This window comes from Oryctolagus cuniculus, chromosome 3, assembly GCF_964237555.1.
Source record: "Oryctolagus cuniculus chromosome 3, mOryCun1.1, whole genome shotgun sequence".
Lineage (NCBI taxonomy): Eukaryota > Metazoa > Chordata > Mammalia > Lagomorpha > Leporidae > Oryctolagus > Oryctolagus cuniculus.
This window is the reverse complement of record NC_091434.1, coordinates 113,207,431-113,222,832: the sequence shown is the minus strand read 5'-3', so window position 1 is coordinate 113,222,832 and position 15,402 is coordinate 113,207,431. Positions and strand designations below refer to the sequence as shown.

The 15,402-nt window shown below is 34.8% G+C and overlaps 1 protein-coding gene and 1 pseudogene across 4 annotated transcripts in view; both read right to left on the bottom strand.

Moving 5' to 3' along the window:
• The window catches only part of DPP10 (dipeptidyl peptidase like 10), a 1,559,001-nt gene that overhangs the window by 481,864 nt on the left and 1,061,735 nt on the right, over positions 1-15,402 (bottom strand). The window lies entirely within an intron of this gene.
• The window catches only part of LOC127491795 (rab GDP dissociation inhibitor beta pseudogene), a 69,146-nt pseudogene continuing 63,792 nt past the window's right edge, over positions 10,049-15,402 (bottom strand).

Below are 15,402 nucleotides of genomic sequence, written 5' to 3'. Positions count from 1 at the left end.
TGGAATTTACCATGTTTTAGAAAATGGATACTATTCAGCTAAACCATGATAACTGAAAAATGAGGACTGATTGTATATGTGTATGCATGTGTATGTTTGCTTTCCAATATCTTCTTTGTGTTTTGTACCAAGATGGGTACCTCGCCAGCTTTACTGCTTAAAATAGAAACTTGGGGACACTTCTGCTGCTATTCTCATTCATTAACTGAGCCAAGATACGTCAGTGACACTGGTTCCCTCTTATTTACTCCACTCAAAAACACCTGCCATGAAACAGGTGCTTCACCCTATGAGCTAAAACCGCACTCCAACATTCCTCCTTGCACTTATTTAGAAAAAAAATCAGAAGTACCAGAAATACTTCTTAAATTCAGTTCAGTTCAAAAAGCATTATCTGTAATGTGATAAGAAGGTACACATTGTATACATATTATAATGTTATATAATTAATAACATAATAATATACAGTACTGTTATATTATAATGTGTAATGATATGTGAATAATATGTGTACACACATACATGATGTATAATTTAGCCTTAAAAATTTAAAGGATTTCCAACACATATTAGGAGAAAGCAATGCATGTGACACAGTTGAACCAATGATGAAAGAGACCCATGGTTAACTAGTAAATATATACTCTCTATACACATTTTTCTCTACACACACACACACAAACACACACACACATTTGTTTTTCTGACCATCAAATTGGCTTATAACCAAAACCAGTTGGAGTGTTATCTTACAGTTTGACTTCCCAGATTGCAAATTTATAACAATCAACATCTACTGTCGATGGTTCTAATGTAAGAATTGTATATCAAAATGCCCTTGACGATTAGTGAGATTTGTCAAACACTAAGATCGATGGTATATAATTTTTTGTAAGACCTTCCTAATCACCCAAATTTATTTTCTTTTTTAATTTCAATTTTTAAAATTTATATTAGGTGAAAAAATTTCATGTAGTTCATATATAAAGTTAGAGAATAGTGATATTTCCCACATCATTTTCTATTCTGTCAATGCTCCCATCTTCTCTCCTGCTTCCTCTCTTTCTTATTTTTTCTTTAAATTTTTGCAATGACATACTTTCAGTTTATCTTGTAATCAAGCTTGACCAAATCAATCAATCAAGCTGACCCTCTACCAAATAAAGAATCCAACAAGTAGCAAGTAGCAAAAAACACATTTCTTTAAGAATATAGACAAGGTCTGCAAACAATAATCAAATTTCAAAATATCAAGTTTACTCATATACATTACATTTTTTTATGCCCTGTATATTAATTACCACAAATCAGGAAAAACATGATATTTGTCTTTTGGGGGCTGGCTTATTTCATTAAACATAATGGTTTCCAGTTGCATCCATTTTGTTGCAAATGACAGGATTTCATTCTTTTTCATGGGCCACTACACTGTTGGTGGGAAGGTAAACTAGTACAACACTTATGGAAGACAGTCTGGAGATTCCTCAAAAATCTGAAAATAGATCTACCATCTGATCCAGCCATCCTACTCCTGGGAATTAACTCAAAGATTATGAAATTAACATTTGAAAGAATTATCTGTACCTCCCTGTTTATTGCAGCTCTATTCACAATAGCTAAGATATGGAATCAACCCAGATGTATATCAACTGTGGTATACACACAGTATGGTATACAATCATTGGAAATCAATGAGGATTGCAATAGTAAGACAGATCATCCACCACGGCTATAGCGAACAAAAGGAGCAGGAAAAGTTGAGAGGTGGATCAAAGAACATGAGTGCATTACAGGTGTAAAGAAGAACTGGAGAGAGTGGAGTAAATAACAATAGTAGTTACGGAGTGTTTAGTGTAAGAAGAAATCTAGGCATTGACAGCATACGTAGACTTTGGAAAAGTTAAAGAAACGTATTTCTGTGTTTCACATAAATGTGAGAGTGATGATCAAAGATCAGCTAGGAAGCAGTTAACAGTGAGAAAAAAATAAGAATTAAGACTGGACCAAAACAAATATACTCTTTGATTATTGATTTTTATCATGATCCTATCCTCAAGGGCAAAACCAACCTGGTATACATATTTATCTTTTGAAAAACTCTTCTTAGGCTTCTCAATTCATTTCTAAGTTTCAAAATTCATCAGAACTACTAATACTTTGCAGAGCAAGTTTCTTTCCCTGCCTCCAAATGCACAGTCTCTTTTCCAGATGGCTTCAGTAAATGCAGCAGGGCAACGACCCCCTTTAATATAACTCACAAACAGTGATTCCAGGTTGATTTCTAGTGATCTCAAAATGATAGCCATGGACCCACCCTCAGAAGAACCAATTTATTTCTTTCAGAAGAGTGCATCATACCAGTACTTTCATATGAATGCACACCATAGAGTTTCTCAGGACACAAAATAAGTGGCTGGACTCAGAGAAGGTAATCACAGCCTGCTCTTACAGTATGATTTAATTGCAGAAATAGTTCAGAAATTCTAGAGATAGAAACCCCAACCCTAACCGCAGCCCTGTGATACTCCGCACTCATCAGACAACTCCTTCCCATCCTTCAGGCCATAGAGAGCCTGCGCATTCATTCAAACATAAAAAAACATACGAGAGTCCTACAACCTACTACACTGTAGAAATATGGAAGTAACTCTTGTAAGGGTTTATCAGCCATTAAGCAATGTTTGCATATAATTAAGCCTCTGTTTGAGAATTGCCACCTAGCACACATCAGGCTGGCCCTAGAATTTGAGAGAATGTGGGTTCCAGAGACATGTGATCAGCTCTGCAAGACAGAGGATAGAGGGAAGATAGAGGAAGATGAGGTTTGAAAAGGTCTAATCAAGAAATCGGCCCTAATGAGTTATGAAAAATGAACCTACATCTATCAAGTAAGTAAAGAGAAGTAGGTTGGTTCTGAGAGAGAAGGTCAGGGGAACAAAGACTTGGCCCTGCTTTCTCAGATAGAGCAAACTTCTCTCCTGCACATTATTTCATCTTCATTTTGGCACAAGCTTTTCCTGAAGGATATCCTGAGTAGTCATTTCAAACAAGTGACATTTGTATATATCTAGAGAGCAAAATAACATATCTTCATGTTGTATAACTTAATCCTAAGTCTATACAAAATAATAATATGTTAACAGTTAACATTAGTCCACTGTTCATTTTTCCCACCATTTAGGCCCATACACACAAATATGTGTGAGTGTGTACTTAAATATATATGTATATATACAGGGTTTCATTTTGTTGGATCTTTCAACAGCCCTTCATAAGGCATTATTTTTAGTTTCACGATACTAAAGGACCAAATGAGGTTGTGATAAGTTAAGCAACATAACCAGGCTCATGTAAGTAATCAGGAACATGGTAGGAATTCAAATCTAGGTTTATCTACTTTCAGAGTGTGAGTTCTTAAATGATTTGTCACACTCAGAAATAGATTGAGATTCAAAAATCCAATCCAGGTTCTTGGTTGTTAATAGGACAGTGCCTCAGATATTTCAGATTATGCTTGCAGAGCATGTATCCTCATTTTTAAATTATCTCCAAAGAGCTTTTATGTGCTGAAAGCATCATCTTATGCATATTATTTTTTCACAATAAAGTAAAAAAGTTACTTTGCATTTTTGTATCAGACGCTTGTAAAGTAATTTTAATGTGCAATTAGAAGAGGGACACATTTTCAAAGAATATACTAGTTTAGAGATAAGTACAAGGAAAAACACTACTTTGAAAAATGTGTTACATTTCCACTTATATTACTGATTGCCTTAAAAAGATGAAGAAAACAATATTTGAAATTTCTGAAATATTTTCTGGAAATATAGAACATACCCAAAGTATATCTTTATGTGCATGTCTATAAATGCTGAACATCAAAGTATGCTTTCTTGGCAAAGAAAATGTTCATTCACAAAATATAAAAAGAATTCACATAGGATGAAACATAAAAGGAAATTTTTGGTGTTCAATATGTGTAATCTCTAATTTCAAAAAAATTCTTTTTAAATAATTTTTCAACAGCATTTCAAGTTTCAATGATCACAATGATGGCAAACCCATAGCCTAAAGGGCATCAGTTAGAGGATGCTCCACCGGGGTCTCAAGTCCAGAGGTAGCAATATTGGTCCAGTCTCAATGATAGTTTCTATTGCACTTACAATAAATGTTTGCTCCAAAACAGGCCAAAATTTCAAAGAAAGCATTGTGTAGAAATATTTATACCACCTTCAAGATAAGTGCAGACTCAGAAAATACCAGCTCAAGCATTCCCTCCCTTGTGGAGTGTTTCTGGAGTCCCCTTACCAAGGAGTGTTTATCAGAGCTTCTGTTTGCTCCACTCTTCATCCTACACGGATCCATTATTGCAGCTGTTATTTCATTTTATCTGTCCTGGAAGCTTCCTCAGAATATGGAACCAAATGAATTCTTCCTATTCTCTCAAAATCTAATGCAACATCTGGCAAGAGGCAGGTATCCAATCAAATTTTGTAATGAAAAAAGACACAATTTAGTTGGCCATAATATGAGTTAGTGTTTCAGAAGCTTGATAATGAAGATCAAACCCATTTACAAATTCTGAATTATAAGTTGGTTATATGACAGAATACTAAGATTTCTCAGAAAATTTTATACAATAGCCTTTTTTGGGTCCTACTCAATTTTATCTTTGTTTTGCTCTTGTTTTTGCTGTCTAATGTATAAATTATACTTCCACCATCTTCCATAGCCATTAATATGTTTCAGAGTCCTTTAATATTTACTACATTCTATTTCTGAGGAAAACTAAGGAAAAAGCTATGATTAGAATATTTAAAAGTAAAGTGATCCAGTGTATAGAAATTACTTACCTAAAAACATAGATAATGACTGGTAAAGTCAGATTGGAATTCAGGTCTCCAGAAACAAAATTTCATAAAACAAAAATTTGAATGTGGATTTCACCACAGAAGTCACACTATCTGAAGGGTATATGAAGGGGGATCTTAGTCAAATACATTTATATAGGTAGTTCACCTAGACAACTTCATCATTGGAAATACCCATCTTCAGCTTCTCGTCACTAAAGAAATAAATGGCATAAAGGGAAAAGAAAAGACTGGATGGTTCAATATTTGTGACATTGTGGGTTGTTCCAATATAAAAAAACAGCCACATGTTAGCCTAATGTTCTATGTTAAAAATGCAATCAAGAGTACCTAAAGCAGTGAATGTAAATCCTAACTACAAAAAAATAAAAAAAAAAAATGTGTGTGTTACACAGAGAATAGTATGTTACTAATGGAAGTAATAATGGAAGTGAAAAATGTATTTCTTTTAGTAATATCTTTACATTAGCTTTTATATGTTTACATATTTATTTATTTTAAATTTGTACACACATATATACAGACACAAATAGTGAAATCATCCCTCCTTGAATGCAGAAAGTCATTAAGATGCATAAATCAATGAAAGTCTCCTTATTGGTTTTTTATTGTCTATAAATGTATAAAACAACTAACTGGCAATTTATAATATTAATTTTATTCATACATATATAATGCTATGGATTGTAAATGAAAAATGTAATTTTTTCACATCCCATGCAATATTTAAGAAAATTATTCCAATAGGGCACAAAGAAAATGTTAATTAAAAGTAAATTAAATTCTCTAACCATAACTGTTAACCTCATAATTAGGTGTGCTGTCAACTAGGTGGACAAAGATGATCTCCAGTCAAACCCTTCCTATATGAGACAAGAAATAGAGACCCTTTCTTTATGGGAACACGAAGGATTACGCTGCGTGATTTAAATGATAAACCACTTCCACTTACATTACTACATCTTGAAGGATGTGGTATAATGCCAATCCATGCCATAACTTGCTTCAGGATTTGATAATCTTGGCACTGTTGATATTTTGGACCACATAATCATTTGTTTCAGAACAGCTGTTTTGTGCATATATGGATCTTCTACAGTATTTGTGGCCTCCAACCACAAGGTATTACTATCCTCCATTACCTTTGACAATAAAAATGCCTCATTGTTCAATATTTGTTGAGATAAAATGTGCTATAGACAACTAATGAGTTGTCTTTCTGTTCACATGTATCATTATCACTTGAAATCAAGCCTTTCATTTCAAACATTATTTCCTAGAAAAATTTCCTCTACTTTCACTCAGATTTTGGTTAAGTCTATAATAGTTTAAATAAAAGAACAGTCAACTGATGAGCCTTGTCCTGAAGCTAAGCATTTTAATGAATATAATCAAGTATACTTGTCCATAAACTTGATCTTATCTAAGGGAAAAATTGATAGAATTAACAGACAACAATGGCTTTCAGCATATAAAAATCAAGTTTAGATGCTGACTGTACCATCTGACATGGCTTTTCTGGCTGTGTTTTGTCTCCTCTTCCATCTGGAGTATTGTTAATTTATAGACTTTGTGATCATACTTTCTGATATGATGTTTCTTGGAATAAAGCATATTAGTTTCATGCTCAGCTTTGAAAGATTATTTATTATTAATAATCCTGACTTTATTCTAATAAATAACAAATATAGATTCATAGATACTGTGCTGTAACAAAGATTCAGGATGCTACTCTTCATAATACAGCTCACATGAATATTTGGGCAAAAACTATTTCAAACTCAGATCTCTAAGGAGTGTAGAGATCATATTGGGCTTAGATAAATGGCAGGTTGATATCTAAATCCTGTGCATTGGAGGCAAGTTGGGTCAGAAATATAAGAAAATATTTGATTAGATTCTCAAAGTGTTGAGAGACTAGCAATTACTATGATTAGCATGATTGAAAGAACAAAATTTCTGAAGATGTGAAGAGTTTCTGTTAAAAAACCTCTAAAAAGCCATTTACTTTTAGGCAATCTCACCCTAATATATCCAGCCTCACGCAGAATAATGCAGGTAGCACCAGTCCTATGTAACTTCAATAACAAACATCATTCTTTCAGTCCATGTGTACTTTGTTCCTTATCTAGATCCTGATCTACTATTATGCGGAAGTTTTTGTTGGGACTACAGATTCCATGATGTGATTATCCTATACTAGAGTCAACAGTCCCACTGTTATACTGACCTTTTATCTCTTGTACCATTCCTTTGGCTGTCTACTTTTGTTGCCTGCACCCATGCCCAGCTGATAGTGTTTGCTTCCTTCTTATGACATCACTGACCCATGGTCTTGTCCTCTAGACCATTGGAAACCTCTCATGACTGACTTCAACCTTAAATCTTTGGGCAGGACAGGTCATCCAGTATTTAACACAGCATCCCTGCCTTCTTTCTGAAAGCCAAGTTTATGAAGAATCACAGTACACTGGCAGGAATAAGAACCCTGTATCTCTACCTTGTTTCTATATGGTTTTCTTTCCTCTAAAATGCTACTGTCATATCTGTTTATCCAACTTAAACAATGTACCTAACACAGTACTGGATGAATGTTATCTACTGCATGTTAGTACATAAGGAGGGAAATATATGCTACCTTATCTTAGCATGTGTCATTTAAGTTTTCAGAGTAACGGTCCATTACAAGAAAAAGAAGTAAGTGTATGATTGCAACCATTTAAGTCCTGCTTGTCAAATACTATGAATGCTGGAGTCGAGTGAGCAATGAAACACACAGCAATTTGCTCATCCACCATGTCCTGTATGCCAGTAGTGTGTTGTCTTTATTAAAGTCATATAGGAAGAGAACACCATTCTTGAAATAGTACCACCTAAGGCTTTGCAGTTAGGAAATTCAATACAAAGTAAAAATCTGAGAGGATCAATTCAGTTGCTTCCTCATACATGTTGTAAGAGGAGTACTGTTTTCTCATTTGTTCCTCCTAGGTTTAGAGTGTGAGTTCTTAAATTAATTTTTCACACTCAGAAATAGATTGAGATTCAAAATATTTTAGATTATGTAATATATAAGAGTGTAATATACTGTTTGTATTACTTGGCCTATCCTATTTCAGGTAAATAGCTGAATTCTACATATGCTTAAAAATTGTATTGACAAATACCTTTAGTATCTACCTAGATGATGAATCACAACATTATTTTTTTCAAGGTTAAAATATTTTCCCCTGTGCTACCTTGACAGATATAATGTTTTGATACCATTTTGCACTTTTATGCTTCATGATATTTCACATTAGTTTCCTATCCACTAACGATTGAGAAAGAATTAAGGATGTTTAATTATACATCAGAGATCTTAGAATAATCTAGCTCAGGAAAGTTTTCTGTTTGAGTCCCAACCTGTGATCACTCAGTGTAAGCTAAATAGCAGGTAGTACTTTGTGAGGCAATTAATTTCATCGATGGATAAATCTGCTCTTTACAAAATCTTAGGTCAATCCTAAAACACCTTCCACCTGCAAGTATTAATTTGTTCATGCATTTAGTTCATTTTTCCACTAATGATTTACTTTAAAGAATTTGAAAATGTCTTTTAAAATATTTGAAAATGGATATCAGGCAGTCCTTGTGTCCCATCTCTTTCTTGTAGGTATCCAAAAAGAAATACTTCAATTCTCTGTCATATGCCCTTTCACTCATATTCCTCTAAACATGTCTGGATTTCCAAAAAAAATTATATCAGCATATGAAAGAGTTATCTGTGCCGGTGCCATGGCTCACTAGGCTAATCCTCCGCCTTGCTGCGCCAGCACACCGGGTTCTAGTCCTGGTCGGGGCTCCGGATTCTTTCCCGGTTGCCCCTCTTCCAGGCCAGCTCTCTGCTGTGGCCTGGGAGTGCAGTGGAGGATGGCCCAAGTGCTTGGGCCCTGCACCCCATGGGAGACCAGGAAAAGCACCTGGCTCCTGCCTTCAGATTAGCGAAGTGCGCCGGCTGCAGCACGCCGGCCGTGGCGGCCATTGGAGGGTGAACCAACGGCAAAAGGAAGACCTTTCTTTCTGTCTCTCTCTCTCACTGTACACTCTGCCTGTCAAAAAAAAAAAAAAATAAAAATAAAAATAAAAGAGTTATCTGTAACCCCATGTTTATTACAGCTCCATTCACAATAACTAAGATATGGAATCAACCCAGACGTTCATCAACTGATGACTAGATAAGAAATTATGGTATATTTACACTATGGAATACTACTCAGTGGTAAAAACAAATGAAATTCTGTCTTTTCCAACAAAATGGATGCAACTGGAAACCATTATACTTAGTGAAACATGCCAGTCCTCAAAAGATAGATAACATGTGTTTTCCCTGATTTGTGGTAGCTAATAGAGTACCTAAAATTTAATGTATTGGAGTGAAATTGATATTTTGAGATTCAATGATTGATTACAGCCCTTGTCTCTACTGTTGAGGAACAGTGTTTTTTTTCTTCATACTATTTGTTGAACTCTTTACTTAGTATAGGGTTAATCTTATGAGTATAAAGTAAACTGAAGATAGATCTTTGTAAAAATTAATAGTGGGAATAGGAGCGGGAATGAAGAAGAATGGTGGGAGTGTGGGCAGGGGGGAGGGGAGGATGGGGTGAGAAGTATCAATATGTTCCTAAATCTGTATATATGAAATACATGAAATACGTATACCTTAAATAAAATAAAAAATAAACATGCCTGGGTTTTTCACAAGGATTTTTAAATAATAAAAACAGAACTGCATATAGTACCCAGGCATATTTTTTTTCCAACAGAATAACATGTGATACAAGTGACATTCAATATTCTAGATGATTCTCAGTCAAAACCTGTCTCATTGTCTACCTTATGCTGCTAGTGCTTTCAACTTAATTGTATTTTCCACGGTGAAGGTTCAATTTCCCTATGAGGGTACTTCAAAATGTTTGTGAAAAAAATATAATTAAAAGATAAGTTTACTTGGGTGTAAAACAATCTTGAAAAACATGCATAAACTTTTTAAAAAAGATTTATTTGATTTACTTTTATTTGAAAGTCAGAGATACAGAAAGAGAGGGAGTCAGAGAGATGAGAAAGAGAGAGAGAGAGAGACAGAGAGAAAAACAGATAAGTTTACTCCCCAGATAACCTCAATTGCTGGGACTGGACCAAGCCAAACCAGGAGCTAGGAGCTTCATCCAGGTCTCTCATGTAGGTGCCAGGGGCCCAAGCACTTGGACCATCTTCCACTGCTTTTCCCATCTATCTTATCAGATAGTTGGATCTGAAGTGGAGCAGCCAGGACACAAACCAGCACCCATGTAGGATGTCAGCATTGCAGGCAGCAGCTTTGCCTACTACACCACTATGCTGGCCCCATGCGTTTTTCATAATATGTATTTTCCACAAACTTGTTTAAGGTTCTTACATATATTACTGATAAAATCAATCAAGAGAGTGTTTGAGAGAAGATTGGATGCTAGGAAGCGGGTACAGAAGTCAAATTCTTAATGTTTTCTCTATTTTTAAAATATACAAGAACTTTTGAAATTCCTGTGTGTATACTTTTCTTGTTCTTTCTCTGAATTCATGTATTGTTTTTTACTTTTGGCTTTATTTCTTGTATCTTTCTACCCATTAATCAGTTATTTATCATTAAAAACACAATAAATTATTAAATTCAACGTTTTTGAAAAAGCGAGGTAAAATTCTATGATAAGGACATACTAACTTTTCAGCTGCATCCTTATCTTTGTCATTTGGCCATTGTTATTAGGAACGTAAAATAAATACTTCTTTTAGTTCTTCTTATGTGCAAGTTATGATGAAACCACATTTTTGGACCGCACGTTATGCATTTCAAATTCACAGCACTACTCTGTTTTATGGTTACATCTTGCCTTGCCATTTATTTTTCCCATGAATTTTATGTACTGTAGCTTGTTGAGCTTTACATATCTTTGTAAACTCTAATTCATTTCTCAAAATGAGGAGTATATTAACGAATACAATTCAGTTTAAATATCACAGAAATTTCCAAATAAGTATATGCATGTAAACATGTTCATTCTCTTCTTTATTTAATGTATTTCAGATATAATATGAAAAGACTGAGAGGGGAAAGTTCTTTTTAAGTTTGTCTCCTTATGAAAGCAATGAGACACCAAACTATAAATGTATTTTAAAAATAATTGTTTAGATTTATCAATAATTTATTATCTATCAGACATTCTCAAGGATTTTTAATTAACATGCAAAGCTGATTATAAATTTGATGTGGAACATATAGTCTACAATATCAGTCAAGACAATTTTGACAATCTTGAGAACAAGGGGAAAGACATAGGTTTCTAGATTTCCAAATATATTATAAATCTGTAATAATAAAAAACAGTGTGATGTCTGTGCCAGAATAGATAAATAGACTAACAGAGCAAAAATAGTGTCACACAGAAATGGAAAGTCAAGCACAAGCAAAGCCCCCAGGTCCCACGCCTTCACATTTCTTAAAAAACAGAGAATATCATTGCCGCAGTTTGCATATTAGCTTTGGTGTTAAGGGGAAAGTTCTTAAATGGATAATGCAACAAAAACAACAGCAACAAAATCCTGAAGAATTATCATGTACTTATTACAAGTTTATTAAAAAAAAACTTCATTTATCATTTTAAAGTGTTTCTTTGTTTTACTTTCTTCTGTACACTGATAAGCACTTTTTCTTTTCTGCTTATTTTTCCTACCATCCACCAATTAATCCACAAAGTATAATTTAAAAAAAACCAACAAATTGAATTCTTCATTTGTTTAACAATATGCTTCATTTTTAAAAAGTAGAGTAATATGTAAAACTGACACCTAATTTTTAACTACTTCCTTATTTACTGAACTTTGACTTACTTTAATTTGTCCTGTGATAAATAATTCTATATGAGCTATTATTATGAATATACCTTTGAATGTGAGTAATTTTGAAGACTAAGCTCCTAGAATTCCCATTGCTGGTTAAGAAATATGTAGATCAAAATTTTGTTAGAAACTGCATTGTTAGAACTTCTCACTTCCAAAAAATTAACAATGACATATAAATTATATATTCAAATATACAATCATGTCTTTTTCATCTACATTCCACAAAGGGTATTCTTAACCTCTCTAGGTACTGAAAATTCAAACTTCCTCCCCTCCTTTTTATTAATTTTTACTATCTCAATTCTCCAATTACTTTTTGTCCTGCATTTTTCATTACTAAGATAAGTTTCGAACACACTTCATATTCAAGGCTTTTACTACATTCTCAATAAGTGTTTTCTTTTTAAAATTTATGTACTTATGGAGTATTATGAGACGTTTTGTGCATGTATATATGGTGTCATGCCAGTGAGGGTAAATATATTTATCATTCCAAGCATTTAACATGTTTTTATAGCAAAAACTTTCAAAAACCATCTTCTAGGATTTTCATATAGAAATATGCAATAATTTAACATTTCTATATTCACTCTACTTTGTAATAGAAACCCAGAACTTTTTACTCATATCTAGTCATAATTTATCACCCATCAGAATTTACCCATCTCTCTCTTCTCACTTCCCTCCTCAGCCTCTGGTAATGACCATTAAATTTTCAACTTCTATAAGATCATCCATTTTTTTTTTTAGATCACACATGGGAGTGAGATCACATTTTTTCTGTGCTTAGCTTGTTTCTTTTAACATAATAATTTCCAGTCCCATTTATGTTGTTGCAAATGAGAAGATTTCATTTTTTTAACACACACACACACACACACACATACACATCACATTTAATATGTACATACGTTACCACATTTTGTTTATGTATTCATTGGTGGGTGGCCATTTAAGTTGTTTTCATTTCTTGGCTATTGTGAACAGTTCTGCAGTACACATGAAAGTACAGATGTCTCTTTGACAGATGGATTTCATTTCTCTTGGTTATATACCAATGAGTGGGATAACTGGTTGATATGGACGCTCCACATTTAATTCTTTGAGCAAATTCAATACCATTTTGCACAATGGCTGTACTAATTTATATTCCCCCTTACTATGCGCAGATTCCCTTTTCTCTACATTCTTGTCAACACTTGATATCTTTTGTGTTTTTGATAATAGCCATTGTGATTGGAGTAAGGTGCTATCTCCTTGTGGTTTTGGTATTCATTTCCCTGACAATTAGTGATGTTGAGCATCTTTTCAAATACCTATTGCCCATTTGTAAATCTTCCTTTGATAAATTTCTGTTTAGATGTACCACCTTTTTTTCCCCCAGGATATGGTTTACTTTGCAGTACAGAAATCATCTGGAGCCATTTTAAGACGGACTAAAGTAGAGGCTCTGTAAAATCAATATGGCATTTTAGCTTGGTCCATTGAAGAAGCCACACCTGTGATATAAAAGATTCTTCTACATTTTACCTACTTTATGATAGATTCCTTTCCCTTTGGTCTCACTAATTTCATTACGTTAAATACCACAAATTTGCTTCTTCCAAAATGACCCCTAAGTCTGGAGTTTGGTTAGAATATTATGCCTACATAATCCAAACCTGTGGCTATACTATTTGGACCCTGACATATATCATACTTGATAAAATGCAAAATAATACCTGCATATAATGACAACTGATACAAAGCAAAACAAAATTATAGGGAGAATGTGGGGGTGCTGTTTCTAATTATGAAATATTCAGTTTATAATCTCAATGTCAAAAGGACAAATGGCACACACATTGTACAGATCCAGCTCTTGAGCAGCAGAAGCACACAACTGGAAAAGGTATGCTGATTAAGAGATACAAATACTGTGCTGAGTTCACTACATCAGTAGCATAAAGTTTGTTTAAACCTGATCCTCCACAGAGCATGGGGTTATCTGGTTAAACTGGAACAGAATATGGGAACCTGCCAATTCTGAATAGCCACTCCAAGAAATGAAATTAATACATGATATTAGAAAGATGAAGTGGGATTAATATTTATTGATACAACACTCTTCAATTCCTCCATTTTGATTACAAAAGCAGGCTTTACAATACTGATTTCATACAATATGAATTATTTGATGAATTTTAAATTTGTCCTAATTTGGTAATATGTACTTTTGTTAGCCTTTTCCATAGATGTAAATTTTTTCTTGAATTTCATTTCCTCAAACACAAACTCTGATCCTGTCATCCTCTTACAGAAGTTTTGAATATTATTACAAGTTGTCTCAAAGTGAGTTGTAACATCATATGTGCAGGAAATAAAGATCTGGCTTTCTTTTCCCAAATTTTTCAGTACAAGGAAGTCACTGATGCTAACAAATTTTCGTTCAATTGTTCCAAGAGCTCCAAAGCTGATCTGATTTCCTTCTTACGTTCCTTACTTTCCACAGTTGTATTAACTATGGCAATGTACTTTCCTTGTGCTGCCACATCGTGTGCAGAGGAAATCATGCACACATAGATATCTGACTTTCAGTTGACTTGGTTTTGTAGAATAATGTTCTGGCAGGAGTTGGCATCACTCGTATTCTTGATGGGGTGGCTAAGGATGCAAATAACCGATCGCCTGGCCCGCTTTCTCCTTTCGATCTTTTATGTAGCTGGGTCACAGATGAGCTGCTTACAGCGAGCAATCTCTCCTTTGGATTTTACACCAACCATTTCCCCATTCTGCACATGATTCCATGATATGTTTATTCAGCATATAGGTAGCACCATAAACAGCATTCAGCCTTGCAGATCCTTGTGGCAGTCCTACAAGGCCATAGAGTAGATAAAGCTATGGGCTTTTGCCCTGTCTCCTACTGCCTGTTTTAAATCATATTATTGTTTGCTTGTTTGCTATTTAGTTGCTTGGATTCCTTATATATTCTGGATATTAACCCCTTGTCAGATGCATATCTTGCAAATATTTTTTCTCATTCTTTAAATTTTCTCTTTGTTCTGTTTTTCCCTTTGCTGTGCAAAAGTGCTTTATTTTGATGTAACCCATTTGTCTTTGTTGCTGTTATTTCCTGTGCTTTTGGGTCTGATCTAGAAAATCCTTACTGTGGGGAGCAACTCGGACTAGACTAAGTTACTCGAATTAAGACTTATTCTAAGGCCGGCGCCGCGGCTCACTAGGCTAATCCTCCGCCTAGCGGCGCCGGCACACCGGGTTCTAGTCCTGGTCGGGGCGCCGGATTCTGTCCCGGTTGCCCCTCTTCCAGGCCAGCTCTCTGCTGTGGCCAGGGAGTGCAGTGGAGGATGGCCCAAGTGCTTGGGCCCTGCACCCCATGGGAGACCAGGAAAAGCACCTGGCTCCTGGCTCCTGCCATCGGATCAGCGCGGTGCGCTGGCCACAGCGCGCCGGCCGCGGCGGCCATTGGAGGGTGAACCAACGGCAAAGGAAGACCTTTCTCTCTGTCTCTCTCTCTCACTGTCCACTCTGCCTGTCAAAAAAAAAAAAAAATAAAATAAAATAAAATAAAATTAAAAAAAAAAAAGACTTATTCTATGCATCTGCTCTCCCA